We start from the raw sequence: 19,488 nt of genomic DNA on the forward strand, positions 1-19,488 counted from the left end.
TGAATGTGTCTGTTGTCTTAACTTTTTTATCTTGGATGTGTCTGTTGTCTTAACTTTTTTATCTTGGACCCAGTTCTGCCAGTGATGTTGGTAACGTGATGGTGGCCGCACCTATAACACAGATATGAGGAAGAGGGGCTGAACTCTGTTCTTCCTGTGATGCTGGTACAGTGATAGGGGGCCACTCTGACACTGTACAGTAATGGGAGCTGCTCTGTGCCCCTAGTACGATGCTATGGGAGGGGCTGGTACAGTTAAGGTGGGGGTGCATACTGAGACTGGTATGAGGATTGGTGGGGTGCTGTTCTGTGATGCTGGTACAGGGATAGGGGGCCATTATGTGACACTGGTACAGTAATGGGGGGGTCGCACTGTAATACTGGTTCAGTAATGTTGTGGGTGCTTTGATGCTGGAACAGTGATGGGGAGCCACTCCATGATGTTGGCTTGGTGGTGGAGGGAGCTATGTTGCTGGCTTGGATGATCGAGGGAGCTCTATGATGCTGGTACAGTAATGGAGGACGCTCTATGACCTGGTATGGTGATATGGGGTTGCTCTGTGACTCTGGTATGGTGATAGATGACCATTCTGTAGTGGTGTTGGTACGATGATGGGGCTGTTCTGTGGTGTTCAGACAGCAAAAGAATGGCTCTATGTGCTCTATTGTGTTGGTACAGTGATGGGGCCACTCTGTGGTGTTGCTATGTGATGGGGCTGCTCTGCGGTGGTGTTACGGTGATAGGACCACTCTGGTGTTGGTGGCCACTTTGTGTTGCTGGTTAAGTGACGGGGGTTACTCTGTAATGCTGGAACAGTGATGGTGTTCACTCTGTTATGATTATATGCTGAAAACCCATCTGTGATGCTATTATTACGGTGACAATGCAGTATGTCCACTTCAGGGCCACACAAAGGTTGTCTACTTTAAGCTTTTATTTGAAGAAATAAAATTTCATATACAAAAATGTCTGCCACATCTCCTGCTTTGTGATTAATTGTAAAAGCAGAAACTTGAGAACACTACCACTACTTTTGCATTTGAAGTTCCTTCTGCTCTGCAAATAAAGGAGCTTGAAATAGATAAGGTCTTTATGCAGATCTTAAGTAGCCACACTGGATTGTTCCCCCTGCTGGGTAAGGAACCATAAGGTATGACTTGACTGCAGATATGCTGTGTCTACAATCCAGAACATGTTGAAATGAGGCACTAGGTTCAAATTATCGATGGATGAATCAAACTCCAGTTGCTCTCAACAAAAGCAGGGTGTCCCTAAAAACAAGGGGCCCAGATTTGAAGATTTGCATGTATAGACTTTTCACGTGTCCACAAATAGTCTGACATTATAAAAGTTTTTCATATTTATATTCACAAAATGAAAACATAGAACAGTCAATGTGTTGTGTGTGTTGTTTTTTTTTTTTTTTTTTTTTTTGGGGGGGGGGCTTCAACATGTCCCCTTCTGCAAGGGGTAAAGAGTAAGTTTTTTTTTTTTTTTTTTAAAGACAGTCAGTACATCCATCGTACACTACGCTAAAAGCAACGCAGCCTGTATGCATTGTAATGCTCGCAGTGATCATGCCAACCAATGAGTCTTTTCTGAGTCACCTTCATCCAGAACAGCCTCACGGAAGAAGAGATTCTCATTGGTCAGCAAAGACCTGTGGCCGTGATGAACGCTCGCCATTATGATGTTTACAGGTTCCAGGGTTTCTAATCCAGTGTAAAGATTGTCTTCTCTAAAAGTAAGCTTTTGCTTTTAAGCCTGGTGGATAGATATGAAGACTCAAGGGTGGCACTAGGTTTAATTGTTTGCTGTATAAAAATGTGATATAACCTGAACCAAGGGATCAATTAATCTGCAATACCGCTTCCTCTACTATCCAAACGCGTCTTCTGACATCTGGGTAACTTTAAAAAGACCTTAGTTCTGATTTGAGATTTGGTGAATGTGTTGGGATACATTTTAAATATACTTACCATTGAGTGTTAAAGTTTTATGTCCATGGGGACAGCCATGCTTTTAAGTCAAGTTTGACCTGAATGAAGAAAAACTTTCTTATTCGTACAGCACAGCACACAGGCAGATTTAGAGACAGCTGAGTTGTAGGCAGATAGCTTCAGGTGATTGGACGTTGGCAATAAAAGCTGCGAGGACCTCTAGGTAGTATCTTTCAGTGTTCCATCATGCTTCTCGGTAGCTGGCTTTGATGGCCCATGTTCTAAAAGATAGGGGCCTGTCTGCTTTGGTGATTTTGTGAACAGCAGACGGTTAGTCCTCGCCATTACTTCCCAGTATGTATCCTGGTGTTCTTTCAGCCGGGACTGAATCGGCACTTGGCCCTGAGTACAATCAAGGTATAGGTAAAGATTTCAGCCTTGGCTATTCTTTTTCAGTGACCATTGGCATCACACTTGCTGGTAAATGCTTTTGTGTGGGGGGTTGAGCATATTCTCCCCCAGACATTCTCTTATGGCTCTGTTTGACTTGAATTTGATACTTTCAGCACTGCAGGCTCCTCCCTTTGAACCCATTTAGAATATCTCCTTGCCTGACCTTACTCGCAAGGTGGTTTTTCTGATTGCGATCACCTTTGCCAGGAGGGTGTCATAGTTGACTACCTTATCTTGTAATGGTGTCCTTCCTGATAGTTCACAAAGTTAAGGCCATCTTTGCTCCTCAGTCTGGGCACAGTAATGCCATTGTTTTGTCCTGCTCAGACACACCTGCGGGAACTGGTGCTTCACTCTACGGATGAGGTTGAAGCAGTTAGTCTACCTATTCTCCCCCCCCAGGAAAACCATTGATGCGGCACTATCTCCAACCCCCCCCCCCCCCCAGGAACACCATTGATGGGGAACTATCACCCCCCCCAGGAACACCAATGATGGGGCACTATCACCCCCCGGTACCCCAGTGATGGGGCACTATCCCCCCCCCCAGAACACCAATGATTGGGCACTTGTCCTCCCAGAAATACCAAAATCAGTGTTTTTCCACTGTATTTTAAAATTAAGCCATTCCCTTATCACAGCTCGGCACACAGCGCTTCTCTTCTCTCTCTGTTCCCTCGAGGCAGCAAAGCGGGCAGGCCTGAGAATACCCCGCTGACATCAGCGAGGATGAGAGAGGCGGATGTGCCTGGTCACGAGTGATGCTACAAAGAAAGCGGCTTGTACACAGGGGATTATGTAACACTTGGATGGAGGCGGGACTGACAGGCAGGGAGGAAGGTGCATGCAGACCAATGAATTGATAATGAAAATCGGCGACAACGATCGCTTTTAATCAACTAATCGTTTCAGCCCTACAACATAAAATCATACAGAAGTGATCAGAAATGAAAGAATAGAAAGAAAAAGGGGTGAAAGGAGGGTGGGTGTTGAGGGTGAAGAATTCATTCACCAGGTGGATCACAAGAGAATTTTTGTCTCGTTCCCTAGATGGGTCAGAGTGGTGCAGAAGATACCCCCCGCCAAGGCAACTTGCATCATTTGTTTGATAGTCCCTCTAACCTGGGACCAGAAGTTAGTCCACTTACTACATGACCAGAATATATGTAGGATGGGACCCTTCCTCCTCTTCGCAATGCCAACAAGTATTTGACGATTCAGGGTAGTGCTTTCCCAAATGGAAGGAACCCTGTACCAGCGGGTGAATATTTTATACCCCAATTCTTGGTATTTGCTTGCCATCGAGGAATTTTTTTTTCTTAATATGTAATGTTGGTAATATATTCAGCAAATAAGTGCAATGGCATTGCAGCCAATATAGTTTATAGTTTTTTGGGCTTTTTATATTTTAAATTTGCACTTCTGTTTGCCAAAAATAGAAGTGCACTGAATGGAAATTTTGGTACCAAAACCGAAAATTCAGGATGCACTTGGCCGAAACCGCTTTAAAAAAAAATATATATATATATTTTTATATATAATTGTATTCAAATTTTTTTATTTAATTATAAATTTAAATGAATATGAATTAATGGTCGGCCCTTATAGGCATATTTAGCGCAAGAAAAGCTAAAGAAAAGTGCAAATTGGCACTGGTCTGTTGAGCTTCCATTGTGGTGTTAAAAATCTTGCTTGCTGCCTTTTTGGTCATTAAAAAAAACCACACCAACAAAGCACCTCCCCATTAAAATGCATTGAAAACGAATCAATAGCACAACCATGTTAGGTTTTTGATGCAGTTTTTGAATCACATAACCTATAAAAAAGAAAAACGCACCATAAGCCCGGTAAAATTGTGTGCATTTTGGGCTCCGTTAATGGCACCTTTTTCTCTATCAGCAAAATGCAGAAAATGCCATTTTCGGCCAATATGTTTTGGCGGCATCTCTAATCAAAAACCAATATTTTTGTTTGTTTTAGTTATAAAGACATTATATATCACAACAGCTAAATATGTATTTTAGTGCATATTCAAATCTTAATACCATAAATAATGTGTAATATACAATATTCCAGTAGAAAATAAGGAGTTTGGCAATTCTAGATAAATTCCTAAATAATGCATTACAATTTAACTAAACCCATTCGATTTTAGTCGAATAAAACTAAAATGCCATTTTAGTCAAATAGACTATGACTAAAACTAAATTGAAATTTGACATCAAAATTAACACTGCCTGGCAACCACGGTCTTCCCGTGGGATCCAATGGGGAACACCTTGCATGTTGTTCCATTATTGCTAGTTGGACCTGTCAAGTTGTGGTTCGGGCTAACTCTGCAAAAGACAGGGTTCCTTCCTTTCTGATGAAGACCAGTTCTAGATCCAGTAGTACATAGGCTTTTCACCATCGGGCTTCTGCATTACAAATTTGTAAGTTCAGGCCTTGGCTGATGCTGCTGTTTGAGTTGAGTCTGACTCTTTTTTTTGGTTTCTGTGCGGTGTATGTTTGCCAATATTGTTGCTGTTGAACCCTTCACTCATTGGTATTGCTTTGGAACATTCTGGTTCTCCCTGAGTCTACCCTGTCCTGTACTGTATGAACATGAAAATGGGATTTTGAGTACTCTACAGGACACTCTGAGTACAGGACACAGGACATCCTCCCCTCTGGTTCTTGATTGCTTGCTACAGAACTGATGATTGCTGAGAGCAGGAGGGGTCATATATATATTTTTGCCAGTGTCCAATCATCTAAATGTACACACTATTTTAAAAGTATTGGGACAAGTGCCTTTGCACGCACATAAATTTTAATGGCATCACAGTCTTAGTCTGTAGGGTTTAATATTTAGTTGACCCCCCCTTTGCAGCTATAACAGCTTCAACTGTTCATGTTTAGGAATGTTTGACCATTCTTCCAGGAGCGCATTTGTGAGGTCAGGCACTTATTTTGGACGAAAAGGCCTCGCTCGCGGTCTCTGCTTTAATTCATCCCAAAGTTGTTCTATTGGGTTGAGGTCAGGACTCTGTGCAGGCCAGTCAAGTTCCTCCACCCCAAACTTGCTCCTACATGTATTTTTATTTTATTTTGGACCTTGCTTTGTGCACTGGTGCGCAGTCATGTTGAAACAGGAAAGGGCCATCCCCAAAACTGTTGCACAAAGTTGGGAGCATGAAATTGTCCAAAATGTCTTGGTATGCTGATGCCTTAAGAGTTCCCTTCACTAGAACTAAGGGGCCAAGGCCCAACCCCTGAAAAACAACCCCACATCATAATCCCCCTCCACCAAATGATTTGGACCAGTGTACAATGAGAGTCTGCACCTCAACCTGCTAGAACACCTTTGGGATGAATAAGAGCAGAGACTGCAAGCCAGGCCTTCTCATCCAGCATCAGTGCCTGACCTCACAAATGCGCTTCTGGAAGAATGGTCAAACATTATCCTAGACCAGTGATGGCGAACCTTGGCACCCCAGATGTTTTGGAACTACATTTCCCATGATGCTCATGCACTCTGCGGTGTAGTTGAGCATCATGGGAAATGTAGTTCCAAAACATCTGGGGTGCCAAGGTTCGCCATCACTGTCCTAGACACACTCTTAGACCTTGTGGACAGCGTTCCCAGAAGAGTTGAAGCTGTTATAGCTGCAAAGGGTGAGCCAACTCAATATTGAACCCTAAATACGAAGACTGGGATGTCATTAAAGTTCATGTGTGTAAGGCAGGCCTCCCAATACTTTTGACAATATAGTGTTTCTGCCTATACTCCAAAAAATATATTTTACAGGAAAGCCAAAAAAATCACATTTTCTAAAACCCCCTTCCCCAAATGGATCTATCTGTACGTCATTTGCTTGAAAGGGTTATACTGGGGTGATGCCTGCATCCCCTTAATGTAAAAGCCACCTTAGTGGCTGAATAGCCGTTGGATCGCTTTTACAGGTGGCAAGAGGGACCCCCCCTCCCACCACGGCTCTCTAGCTCTCCCATCCCACCTGGTGACTCGAGTGTTTAGTCAGCAGTTGAGCCGGCTTACCGTAGAGGTATTCAGAGGCCTGATCACCTCTATGGTATTAGAAACCTGAAACGACCTGAATACAGTGCATGTGGAATGTATTCACAGCGCTTCACTTTTTCCACATTTTGATATGTTACAGCAGGGATCCTCAAACTAAGGCCCTCCAGCTGTTGCAAAACTACACATCCCATGAGGCATTGTAAAACTCTGACATTCACAGACATGGCTGGGCATGATGGGAATTGTAGTTCCTGAACAACTGGAGGGCCGTAGTTTGAAGACCCATGTGTTACAGCCTTATTCCAAAATGGATTAAATAATTTTCCTCACAATTCTACAAACAATACCCCATAATGACAACGTGAAAGAAGTTTGTTTGAAATCTTTGAAAATGTATAGAAAAAAATAAAAAAATCACATGTACATGAGTATCCACTGCCTTTCCCATGACACTCAAAATTTAGCTCAGGTGCATCCTGTTTCCATTGATCATCCTTGATGTTTCTATAACTTGGTTGGAGTCCACCTGAAGTAAATTCAGTTGATTGGACATGATTTGGGAAGGTACACACCTGTCTATATAAGGGTCCCACAGTTAACAGTGCATGTCAGAGCACAAACCAAGCCATGAAGTCCAAGGAATTGTCTATAGACCTAAGGGACAGGATTGTATTGAGGCACAGATCTAAGGAAGGGTACAGAAAAAATTCTGCAGCATTAAAAGTCTCAATGAGCACAGTGGCCTCCATCATCCATAAATGGAGGAAGTTTGGAACCACCAGGACTCTTCCTAGAGCAGGCTGCCTGGCCAAACTGAGCGATCGGGGAGAAGGGCCTTAGGGAGGTGACCAAGAACCCAATGGTCACTCTGACAGAGCTCCAGCGTTTCTCTGTGGAGAGAGGAGAACCTTCCAAAAGAACAACCATCACTGCAGCACTCCACCAATCAGGCTTGTATAGTAGAGTGGCCAGACAGAAGTCACTCCTCAGTAAAAGGCACATGACAGCCCGACTGGAGTTTGCCAAAAGGCACCTGAAGGACTCAGACGATGAAAATCAAAATTCTCTGGTCTGGTGAAACGAAGATTAAATTCTTTGGCCTGAATAGCAAGCATCATATCTGGAGGAAACCAAGCGCCACTCATTACCTGGCCAATAGCTTCCCTACAGTGACGCGTAGTGGAAGCATCATGCTGTGGGGATGTTTTTCAGTGGCAGGAACTGGGAGAGGATTGAGGGAAAGATGAATGCAGCAATGTACAGAGACATCCTTGATGAAATCCCGGTCCAGAGCTCTCTGGACCTTAGACTGGGGGAAAGGTTCATCTTCCAACAGGACAAGTGCATTAAGCACACTGCCAAGATAACAAAGGAGTGACAACTCTGTAAATGTCCTTGAATGGCCCAGCCAGAGCCCAGACTTGAACCCGATTGAACATCTCTGGGGAGATCTGAAAATGGCTGTGCAATGACGCTCACCATCCAACCTGATGGAGCTTGAGAGGACCTGCAAAGAAGAATGGGAGAAACTCGCCAAAAATAGGTGTGTCAAATTTGTAGCATCAAAAATATTTGAGGCTGTTGGTGCCAAAGGCGCTTCAACAAAGTATTGAGCAAAGTCTGAATACTTATGCACTTGTGATTTTTTTCATTTTTTATTTTTAATCAATTTGCAAAGATTTCAAACAAACTTCTTTCACGTTGCCATTATGGGTATTGTTTGTAGAATCTGGGAGGAAAATAATGAATTTAATCCATTTTTGAATAAGGCTGTAAAATGTAAAAAAAAGTAAATAGCTGTGAATACTTTCAGAATGCAGTGAATGGGCAACAACTACACACTGCTTATTTACTTTTCCCTAGTTTAGTCCCTGTGTTATATCTGAATCCATTGGCTAGGACTCATTACCCAATTCTCTTCTGCTAAAAATTGTAACACAAAATAAGTAAAAAAAAAAAATTGTGACTCAAGATCTTTTTTGACAGAGAGCTGTGGTGACTTGTAACTGCCCAGCACATTCGTAGAGACTTATAAATTGTACAAATCAATGTTTGACAGGCAACAGAAGGAATACCGGGTGTTGTGTGCCCCCTGGGCCATCTCCTCCACTCTGACAGAGCCTGGAATTACTCCTGACAATACAGAAGGTCATATTATTTAGCCTCAAGTCCTTCCACCATTTAGACGCTCCGTTACATGACTCAATTGGCGTGTACTTAATTTAAAGTGTGCACCACTGATGGATGATGCTTGTGTGCAGGAGGAAATTTGTATCTGTACCTTTAATGAAAACGGAATTGTCTCAGTTTGTCTTGAAGTTGCAGTGCTGTGGACACCGAGAACGCTGAGCTGCTCGGAAAGAATTGTTTTACTTTTCATTTCTCTAACCTAAGGACAGCATTTCTATCTTTTCATTATGAAGTTTTGGAAAACAAAAATTGTTTAATTCCCTGCTTAAAATCTATCGATTGTTATATTTATTGTCTATCTGTATATCTAGCTATTATCTATTTTATCTGTCTACGGTGTATACAATCATGGCCAAAAATATTGGCCCTCCTGCATTTCAGTCAGATAATGCACCACTTCACCCAGAAAATTGTTGCAATTACAAATGTTTAGGCATGCTCATATTTATTTATTTTGTTTGTATTGGTATGACACAAAAAAGTGGAGAAACAAGAAGCCAAATCTGACACATTCCACGCAAAACTCCAAAAATGGACTGGACAAAATTATTGGCACCCTCAATTTCATATTTGGTAGCACACCACTTGGAAAAATACCTGAAATCAATTGCTTTCTATAACCATCAATGCATTTCTTACACCTCTCTACTGGAATTTTGGACCACTCTTCTTTCGCTAACTGCTCCAGGTCTCTCCGATTGGAAGGGTTCCTTTTCCCAACTGCTGTTCTGATATCTCTCCACAGGTGATCTGTTGGATGTAGATCTGGACTCTCTAGCGCTTTGTCTTAGCCCTTGTACACACGGTTGTAGAATCCGTCGGAATGTGTCCTATCGGACCGTGTCGTCGGATAATCCGACTGTGTGTGGTATGCATCGGACTGATTCAGTCGGAATATCCGTCGGACCCAATTCTCCAACATGTTGGAAATATTTCCCGACCAATTGGGCCGATCGGACATACTCCGATCATGTGTAGGGAATTTTGATCGGAACCAAGTGCCACGCATGCTCAGATCAAATTCCTACATCAAAGCTATTGGCTACTAGCCTGAATGTAGTCCCATCGTAACAAAATTACGTCATCACGTTCTGAAAGATTGGATTTTTCGCCAACTTTGTCCGACCGTGTGTATGCAACAGTTTCGGACAAGATTCGACGGGCAAAATCCGATGGATTTGGTTGTGGAAATCTCCGACCGTGTGTACAGGGGCTTAAACCATTTCTTGGTGCTTTTTGACGTGTACTTTGGGTCATTGTTCTGCTGTAAGTCCCATGACCTCTGACCGAGACCCAACGTTTTGACGATGGGCCCTACATTGCTCCCCAGAATTCTTTGGTAATCTTCAGATTTCATAATGCAATGCACACGGTCAAGACATCCACTGCCTGAAGCAGCAAAGCAACCCCAAAACATCAGTAAATCTCCACCATGTTTGACTGTAGGGACTGTATTTTGTTCTTTAACCACTTGGGATCCGCGCTATTGCAAAATGACGGCAATAGCGCGGACCCACATTTTCGGGACTACGTCTATTGACGTAGTCCCGGTTACGAGCGGCCTGCGCGCCCCCTGAGGGGCGCGCGCGGCGCGCTCTGTGATCGGCGAGTCCGTGAGACTCGCCTGATCACCGATCCGTGTAAGGGGTCGATCCCGACCCCTTATCACGTGATCAGCTGTCAGCCAATGACAGCTGATCATGTGATAAAACGGAGCCGGTAATCGGCTAGTATTCCTCCTCGCGCTGACAGCGCGAGGAGAAAAAAAAAAAGCCGATCGCCGGCGGCCGTGTTCGGGACATCAGTCCCGATCACGGCCAGCAATTTAAAAGGACACCTGCCCCCTGCCAGTGCCCACCTGCCACCCGCAGTGCCATCCTGAATAAAGTAAGTGCCCCCTGTCAGTGCCACCCAGCAGTGCCCATAGTGCCCACAGTGCCACCCAGCAGTGCCCACAGTGCCACCCAGCAGTGCCCACAGTGCCACCCACAGTGCCACCCAGCAGTGCCACCCACAGTGCCACCCAAAATCTGCCTCAGGTGCTGCACCCCAGTGCCGCCCATCAGTGCCCAGCAGTGCCGCCCATCAGTGCCCAGCAGTGCCGCCCATCAGTGCCCAGCAGTGCCACCTATCAGAGCCACCTATCAGTGCCACCTATCAGTCCCATCTATCTGTGGTACCTATCAGTGCCCATCCGTGCCACCCATCCGTGCCACTTATCCGTGCCACCCATCCGTGCCATCTTATCTGTGCCCATCTTTGCCCATCAGTGCCGCCTTATCTGTGCCCATCGGTGCCGCCTTATCTGTGCCTATTAGTGCCGCCTTAACTATGCCTATCAGTGCCCACCAGTGCAGCCTATCAGTGCCCACCAATGCAGCCCATCAGTGCCCACCAATGCAGCCCATCAGTGCCCACCAATGCAGCCTATCAGTGCCGCCTAATCAGCGCACTTCAATGAAGGAGAAAAATGACCCGTTTGCAAAATTTTATAACAAACTATTAAAACATGATTTTTTTTTTTTTTTTTTTTGCATCTTTTTTTGTTTGTTTAGCAAAAAATAAAACTCCGAGCTGTAACTAAATACCACCAAAAGAAAGCTCTATTTGTGGAAAAAAAATGATAAAAATTTCATTTGGGTACAGTGTTGTATGACCGCGTAATTGTCACTCAAAGTGCATCAGCGCTGAAAGCTGAAAATTGGTCTGGGACTGAGGGGGGTTTAAGTGCCCAGTAAGCAAGTGGTTAAAGGCCTCATTTCTTTTTCTGAAAACAGTAGAATGATTGGCATTACCAAAAAGCTGTCATTTTGTTTTGTCTGTTTACAGCACATTCTCCCAAAAAGATTTTGGCTTCCTCAAATACGTTTTAGCAAACCCTTTGATTATTTTCTTCTCTTTCATCCATGTCCAGGGAGATTACTACAGTGCCATGGGCTGTAAACTTCCAAAATTTTTGTTCCCAAATCCTCAGAATTTTTTTAGCTGCTCTTCCTCTTCCCCATGCTCTGTGTGGCACACAAAGACACACAACAGAAAGATTGTGTCAATATTTCACCATTTTAACTCATTGCCGGTGTGATTTCTATATAGTCAGCACCTGTTAATTGATACAGGTGAGTTTAATCACAAATTAAAGGACCATCACAAACTTGGAATGCAACTATGTATAACAATTTTGAGAAGGTCCAGTCTATTTTTGGAGTTTTGCGTGGAATGTGTCAGATTTTATTTTTTGATTCTCCACTTCTTTGTGTCATACAAATAAAATAAATAAACATGAGAATGCCTAGACATTTGTAAATTCAACAATTTTCTGGGTGAAGTGGTGCATTGTCTAACAGAAATGCAGGGGTGTCTCTCTATCTCTCTCTCTCCTCCCCCCCTCCTTAGTCTGTCTAATATTTATTGCCGTATATCTCGCTCATAATAACATTTTGTGGGTACTTTTATCTAGCTATCTTCGTTGTAGATCCATCGTCAATTACAACACCGCCGGTATTGGAAAAAAAAGCTCTGCTTGCCCTGAATTCTCCCATGGTCTGGCTACCTCGCCTTGTGACATTTCTTAAATGGCTTTGGGGCGGGGCTACCCAGTGACATCACCAGGTGGCACCGTCCCTTGTGACGTCACTGACCCAGCATGCATTTTTATATATTGTTTTGGGTTCCGGCAGTGGTAGCGTGATTGATGATGGATCTACAGCGGATATAAAAAGTCTACACACCCCTATTAAAACGGCAGGTTTCTATGATGTAAAAAAATGAGACAAAGATAAATAATTTTAGAACTTTTTCCACCTTTAATGTGACCTATAAACCGTACAACTCAGTTGAACAACAAACTAAAACCAAGGTAAAGGACGTAAAAATAATGTTGCATAAGTGTGCACACCCTTAAACTAATACTTTGTTTTAGCACCTTTTAATTGTATTACAGCACTCAGTCTTTTTGGGTATGAGTTGGGTTGTAGCAGAGCGTCCCAATGCGAGACGGAAAAAGTCATGTTCGGGGTTTATTCGTCTCCCAGGCTCCTCTCATACACATTCAGGGATCTCTGATCCATGGTCCAGTTCAGATCTTGGTCCTCTCCTCCAGGCCAATTTAAACTCACCTGAGACAGACAGCGAGTGCTCTTGGCATGGGAACGTCAGACAATTTCTAGGAGAGCAAAAGCTTGGTAAAAGCTTTTAAGCTGTGTATGTGGAAGCTGACCAGCTATAGGTTTTCTTGGCCTGGTAGTTAGGACCTGTAAATATTGTATCGTTAGTGCCGAGGCATGGCTAGGTTTTTGTTTGGCTATTTTTGTTCCTATTTATTTTTCTGGAACCCTGTACAGCACCAGTATATAGACTTGTATATATCGCAAATAAACACCACACTGTTTGTCACTACCTCACTGGATTTGGTATCTGTGCCTGAAAGACTGCTCATCCCAGGGAGCTTTGTACCTGCTACCTGTCCCCCAGGTTACATATGGTGGAGAATGGGGGCAGCACCTAAAGTGACTAAACATGGAGGAAATCCTCAAAAAATTGGTGTTATCCAATGCTGCACAACAGCAAATTAATGCTGTTACACAGGAGCAATCGCAGAGGCTGTTTGAACAGCTAGCCACTGAGGCAAAAGCGGACAGGAAAACCCTGACTAAGGTTGTGGAGACGCTAGCACAGTGGTCACCTGCTAAAATTTATGTTGTTGGAGACAAGCCCTCAGTCATCCATGTGGGTCAATTTCTTAACAAGATGACTGCAGATGATGATCCAGAGGCCTTTCTGCTAACGTTTGAATGCACCGCTGAGAGGGAAGATTGGCCTAAAACCCAGTGGGCAGGACTGGTCGCCCCCTTGCTTTCTGGAGAATCAGAGGTCTACTATGATCTGGAGTCAGCAGAAGCAGGAGACTATAAAAAGGTCAAGATGGAAATCTTTGCGCGACTCTATGTCACCTTGGCAGTCCCAGCACAGTGGGATCACAGCTGGTTCTTATGAGACGAGAGGCCCCCAAGATCACAGATGTTCAACCTAATCCACCTGGTGCGGAAATGGCTACAGCCAGTGTCCCTGTCTGGGCCACAAATAGTGGAGCACGTGGTCATGGACTGATTCCCGAGGTCACTACCAGTTCCCCTGCAGAAGTGGGCGAGTCAAAGATACCCCAAGTTTGCAAACAACCTGGTGGAACTCGTGGAGAGATACTTTGCTGAGGTCCTAGTCACCACCCCTACAGCCGCACAGACTTTCCATTCAAAGCCACGGTCTCCCCAGGCAAACGGTAAGACTTTCTAGGGGAAGTGGGTGGTAAGCATGGCAAGGAGATGGGGGGGGGGGGGGGGGGTTTGGTGCCAGAGCTGAAGTTTGGCATCCCAAACAAGGGAAGCTACTGCCTGTAAGCAAATCAAATTGGGGCACCAGGGCAACATTAGGTATTTCCATTGCCAGGAAATGGGACATGTTGCAGCAAACTGTCCATTGACAGATGAACCTATGCAGTGTTATGTATCTTATAAAAGGCAGTCTATGTTTGCTGCTCTTTCGTGCGCTGCAGCGACAAGTGTAGGAAAACACATGTGCGAAATGAATGTTAATGATGAGCCTATTATGGCATTGTTGGACTCTGGAAGTTTAGTGACTTTGGTTAAAGTTGAGATGGTTGAAACTTTGAATTTTCATGCAAAAAAAGTTGCTGTGATTTGTGTACATGGAGATACCCAGGAGTATCCTACAGCCCCTGTTAACTTTAAAACTGACTTAGGTACAGTGACCCATCTGGTCTGACTTGTGCCCCACTTGGTGCATGAAGCCATCATTGGTAGGGACTTCCCTAAGTTTTGGGAACTCTGGGATCGTTCCAACTCAGTTACAGTAACTGACTCAGTAGCAGAGTCAGAACTCCTGGTCAACACTGACAATGTGGGTTCAAGAGACTTCTCTCAGTGTTCCCTGGGTCTTCCTTTCTCAGTTATGGCAGGAGAACTGGAGGAGCCTGAGGAAGTCCCCACAACCAGTGAAGGTGGAGCCGTCTGCTGGCTCTGAGGCTACACTAGAGTTTTCTGACCTTAATGTGCACAAGGAAAACGTTGGTACTGAGCAGAGAAAAGACACTCCCATTGCCAGGGCCTGGGAAAATGTAGTAGTGAATAATGATGTACCTGTCGAACCAGGGGACAGGCCCTGTTTTCCTTATTTCAGCAGTAATGAGGATTTACTGTATCGTGTATATAAAAAGAATGATGAAATTGTTGAGTAGCTAGTGGTCCCTAAACCATACAGACAGGTGGTGTTGGAACTTGCCAATGGGCACTTTCTAGGAGGTCATTTAGGGGTTGAGAAAACCACTGAAATGGTGTTACGCTGGTTTTACTAGCCAGGATACAGAAAGATATTGTGAATTATTGTCAATCCTGTCCTATGTGTCAGATGACGGCTCTACTACCCCACTTCCGAAGTCCTTTAGTGCCCTTGCCCATTATTAAAGTGTCCTTTGAGAGGATTGCAATGGAACTTGTGGGTCCACTCCCCAAGTCTGCCTGGGGTCATCAGCATATACTTGTAATTATGAGTTATGCCCCGAAGCAGTTGCCTTATGCACCACATCTGCTAAGAACATTGCCAAAGAGCTGTTCATGCTGTTCAGTCATGTTGAGATCCCTAAGGAGGTCCTTACAGACCAGGGCACCCCATTTATGTCTAGGGAGCTGTGCAAGTTATTTAAGGTGACGCAGTTGCAAACCTCTGTGTACCACCCTCAAACTGATGGCTTGGTGGAAAGCTTCAATAAAACATTAAAGAGCATATTAAAAAAGGTTGTTGACAAGGGTTGAGAAAAACTGTGACTTCCTGATTCTATACTTGATGTTTGCCATCAGGGAGGTTCACCAGTCCTCTACGGGGTACTCTCCATTTAAATTACTTTATGGGAGACGCCCTCTGGGACTCTTAGACATAGCCAAGGAAACCAGGGAGGGGGAGCAGGCACCCCACAAAAGTGTCATTGAGCATTTCGCTCAAATGCAGGACAGGATTGCAGCAATCATGCCGATGGTAAAAGAACAATTACTGCAGGCCCAAGCAGCCCAACAGAGAATATACAACAGGGGGGCCCAACTCGTATTTTCTCACCTGGTGACAGGGTCCTGATGTTAGTTCCTACTGTTGAGAGTTAGTTCCTGGCTGGGTCCCTTCAGAGTAATTGAAAGAGCTGAGGAGGTCAATTACAAATCAACCAGGTAAAAGGAAGCCCAAATAGATTTACCACATAAACCTGTTAAAGTCCTGGATAGACTGGCATTAACTGTGAGCTCCCTCCCGGTAATGCCTAATGGTACTGAGTCCCCTCTGATCCTTAAGGTCATGATTCCAGACACCCTGTCATATTCCCAAAAACAGAGAGAAGCTGGAGAGTTCCTGATATGGAATTAAGAGAAATTTTCAGAGTTACCTGGAACTACTTCAGCAGTTCAGCATGATATTGTTACTAAATCGGGGGTCCATGTCAAGCTGAAACTGTACTGAATTTTCAAAGCTAGAAGAAAGGACATCAGTGATGAAGTTAAAAGGATATTGGAGCTAGATGTCATTGAGGAATCCAATAGTGACCGGTCTAGCCCCAAGCTTAATGCAGTGACAACGTTTGACACGTACCCAATGCCCAGGTAGATGAACTAGACCGACTTGGCAAGGTCCACTATCTGACCACTTTGGACTTGACAAAAGGTTATTGGCAAATACCCCTGACTGGTAGCGCCAAAGAGAAGACTGCATTTGTGACCCCGGAGGGTTCCTTTCAATATAAAAGAGTATTTTGGGTTGTAAAATGCCCCTGCGACATTTCAGAGGGCCATGGACAGAACCCTAAGATCCCACTGACTGTATGCTGCAGCCTATCAGGATGAAATAGTGGTACATAGCACTGACTGGGAGTCTTACTTGCCCCATATCCAGGCTGTCCTTGATTCCCTCTTCAAAGAAGGTTTTACGGCAAATCCAAAAAAATGTGCCATTGGTTTAGAGGAAGCCAAGTATTTGGGGTACACTATTGGCCGTGGTGTCATAAAACCTCAAGTGAATAAAATAGAAGCCATCCAGGAGTGGCCACGTCCCGCAAAAAAAGAAGCAGGTCAGGGCCCTTCTTGGGATTACAAGGTATTATATAAGGTTTATCCCAAATTTTGCAACTATAGCTTCCCCGTTGACAGACCTTACGAAAGGGAAAGATTCTGCAATGGTGAAATGGTCCCTAGTAACAGAGGAATCTTTCCAAGTCCTGAAGAAGGCTCTTTGTACAAAGCCAGTACTGTATTACCCCAATTTCTCCAAAGACTTTTTGGCTTTTTGCCTTTAATGTTGCTGTAGGCCTCTTGGCAGCCTCCCTGACCAGTTACCTTCTTGTCTTTTCATCAATTTTGGAGGCACGTCCAGTTCTTGGTAATGTCACTGTTGTGCCATATTTTCTCCACTTGATGATGACTGTCTTCACTGTGTTCTATGGTATATCTAATAATACCCTTCTCCTTAAGACTAGATGGGAGGCGGACATGGGGGTCATCGAGGACGCGGACTGGGAAACTGCATTAGATGCTCCTAAGTTGGTCTCCCCTAAACTCTCAGACAGACAGACTTACACACCTTTACATGCTACACAGGTCATATTTAACCCCTAGGCGGCTGTCCAAATTTAGACCTGGCTACGATCCGTCCTGCCCTAAGTGTGGCGATCCCCAAGCCACGTTCTACCATCTTCTTTGGTCCTGCCCCGAGCTGCAGGCTTACTGGAAACAGATTGTTGACTTCCTCCATGACCAAATGGGCTCCCCGTTGACGCTCTGTCCCCGCCAGTGTTTGTTGGGGATTCTCCTTGTACCCGAAGAGACAAGAATTCTGACTACCTTCCTGCAAGAGACTCTATATCTTGCCAGGCTGCAGATAGCCCATACCTGGTTGAGCTCAACATCCCCCACTGCCTGGCAATGGAAGGCGGCTGTTAACGCCACTCTCCCCTATAAAAAGTTGCTGTATACACATAGGGGCTGCCCGGGCAAGTTTGTTAAGATATGGGATAAGTGGGTGGGGGATCCGGATACGTGTACAGCCCAGTGCAACCAGTAGCTATTATGCCCCCTAACCTACTAAGGACCGGCCTGATGAGACCTGTTGACCCCCGTAGCTGAAGGAGGGGCTCCCGCCCCAAGATGATGGTTCCATGTCCCCCCCCCCTCTGAACAACCTTACGCAACCTGGGCTGTGAATTTGCCTGTGACTCCCAATCTCTGAGGTCCTCTCTTCTCCCCCTCCCTGAACACATCGCACTACTCTTGTTAATGTACTATTAAACTTGTAAACAACTAACTGTTTTCTCAGCCCATGCTATTGTTAACAGCTGTTTTATCCGTATATTTAGTGCATGTTGTGTTTCTGCAATCCTCTGTATTTTTTCTCATGCTCAATAAACGTTCCTTTTCAAAAAAAATAATACCCTTCTCCTGACTGATACCTTTTATCAATGAGATCCTTCTGATGCTTTGGAAGCTCTCTGCGGACCATGGCATTCTCTGTAGGATGCGACTAAGAAAATGTCAGGAAAGACCTACTAGAACAACTGAACTTTATTTGTGGTTAAGCAGAGGCACTTTAAATGATGTCAGGTGTGTACTGACTCATATTAACATGAGTTTGAATGTGATTGTTTAATTCTGAGCACAGGTACATCTCCAGTTATAAGAGGGTGTGCACACTTATGCAACTACATTATTTTAGTTGTTTATTTGTATTTCCCCCCTAAAAGATTTCAGTTAGTTTTTCAATTGAGTTGTACAGTTTATATGTCACATTAAAGGTGAAAAAATTCTGAAATTATTTATCTTTGTCTAATTTTTTTACATCACAGAAACCTGACATCCATATCCATTGTACTTCGGGGACAGTTTTTTTTTTTTTCATTTTTTAATAAAGAAATTGTTTAAAAATGTTGTACTGTCTTTATTCACTACTACGCTTTTTTTGGTAAATGGGTAGGGGTATCCAGATTCTGATAAGCCCCCCTGCCTGCAGACCCCCACAACCCAAGGATAGAAGAAAAATGGATGTGGAAAAATACTGTCAAATTCTTGAGGAAAATCTGCTGCCCTCTGCCAGAAAGTTGTGAATGGGAAGAAGGTTAACCTTCCAACATGACAATGACTCCGCACACAGCAAAAATGTTCACACATTGGTCAGAGGAGAAAAAAGGTGATTGTCCTTGCATGGCCAAGTCAGAGCCCAGACTTAAACCCCATTGAAAATCTGTGGAATGACTTGAAGACTGAAGTCCACAGTCACCATCAAATTTAACTGAACTTGAACAGTTCTACAAAGAGGAGTGGGCAAATATTGCAAAGACTAGATGTGCAAAGTTAGGAGGGACATATCTCAACAGACTAAAGGCTGTAATTAAACCAAAAATATGGTTCAGGAAAATACTGTCATAAGGAGGGTGATCCTTTTTTTACAACTCTGTAATTTTGTTTGTACATTTTTTTTCTAAAATGTTTGTGTTGTATCTTTTACTTGGCTATTATAATTTGCACTAGTAAATACAGCTGGATAAAACAAAAACTGTGTCTGTTTTCATTTTAGTCTGCAAAGCAACAAAATGTGATTATTTTAAAGGAGGGTGATTCTTTTCTATACCCACTATATCTGTCTGTCATTTTATTCCTGTATTTCTCTCCCTCGCTCATAATAACTTTTTGTGGTCACTTTATTTTATCTCTCTCATAATAACATTTTGTGGTCTATGTATCTATCTAACCATCACTGTATTTCTCTTTTTCTCATAATAACATTTTGTGGTCTATCTATCGCTGTGTGGCTGGCCATACACTATACAATTTTATTATTCAATTT

Source organism: Lithobates pipiens, unplaced genomic scaffold (assembly GCF_037356315.1).
Source record: "Lithobates pipiens isolate NorthernLeopardFrog02 unplaced genomic scaffold, aLitPip1_a1.2 Scaffold_8, whole genome shotgun sequence".
NCBI lineage: Eukaryota > Metazoa > Chordata > Amphibia > Anura > Ranidae > Lithobates > Lithobates pipiens.